This window comes from Numenius arquata, chromosome 9 (genome assembly GCF_964106895.1).
Source record: "Numenius arquata chromosome 9, bNumArq3.hap1.1, whole genome shotgun sequence".
Lineage (NCBI taxonomy): Eukaryota > Metazoa > Chordata > Aves > Charadriiformes > Scolopacidae > Numenius > Numenius arquata.
This window is the reverse complement of record NC_133584.1, coordinates 27223447-27224656: the sequence shown is the minus strand read 5'-3', so window position 1 is coordinate 27224656 and position 1210 is coordinate 27223447.

Sequence of the window (1210 nt, the reverse complement as noted above, 5' to 3'; positions counted from 1 at the left end):
TGCTGGGTACACTTAAATGCATTCCCTCATCTCACTACCAAACTCTATTTATCTTTAAGGAGAAAAAAGACAAACATAAAGCTTCCAACAATAAATCTTAAGCATTTACTGGAGCCTTTCCACGACTCTGTAGAGTCACTGAGCTCTCTTTTCCTGACAACTGGTTTATTCTTGCTCAGAAGGGTCCCGTTTTGTCACAACTATAGCAGTTGTGCTATTACAGGACACCTGTAAATTATAAACAGAAGGTATAAACAGATCACAAACTTGGAGTGATCTTTGGTTTCATTCTGGTTAATAAAAACACAACAGATCAGTCAGCCCTCCAAGGCACAGTTTTACAGCATTCTCATAAACTCCCCGAACACGGCGTTTTACAAGCCAGTTGCAAAGCATTATCCCTGGGTTTGGTTTGGGGTTTTTCTACAGCACTTAACAAATGACAGAAGAGCTCTAGTGACCCACCAATAACGGCAGCAGCTGCAAGAAGTGAAGACAATATATTCCTACAGACCTTTCTGTACACATAAACCAAGTTCTAAAATTATCTATACCCATTCCGGACCAGGGGAAGGAGCCGCAGCCCAGCGGATGGCTTTTAAAGGCCAAGAGATATAAATAAAACTTTTCAAGCAAAGGTAACTCTCCACAACAAGCTAATTAGGATAAATTGCTGGGGTTGCAGCGCAGGGCAGCCGGACACCAGCTGATCCACCTATAAAACTCACCAGTTCCTCAACGTCTGGGAATTTTCCCTCCAAAGAACCTTTTCTCTCCCTCCAATTGCATTTTAGTGCATATTGTAATACTAGAAACTACTTTCTTTTTTTTTCTTTTTCCCCTGCAAACTGGTATTTTTCTAATATGGATTTTATATTGTGGCAAAGCTTCCCACATCCTCACTTCATTAGCTTCCCCGTATTAATTTAAACAAATCCCCGAGGCCGTAGCCCTTTGGGATGTTTTAAATCGTCCTTGTGACAGACGATTTCCATTTGAACACCGAGAGCACGTTGCGGACCCCCGAGCCCCGCCATCCTCCCCGAACAGGGGTCGGGGTCCCCGCACCGGGCTGAGGGGCTGCCTGTAAAATAACCCCCCGAGGAGATGGAGGGTGCAGAGCTTGGGTGGAAAATCCCCCGGCCGGGCTTGGGACGGCACCCGGGGTATGGGCGGCCCGCCCCGGCGGGGCCGGGCTCCGGGCGGGACA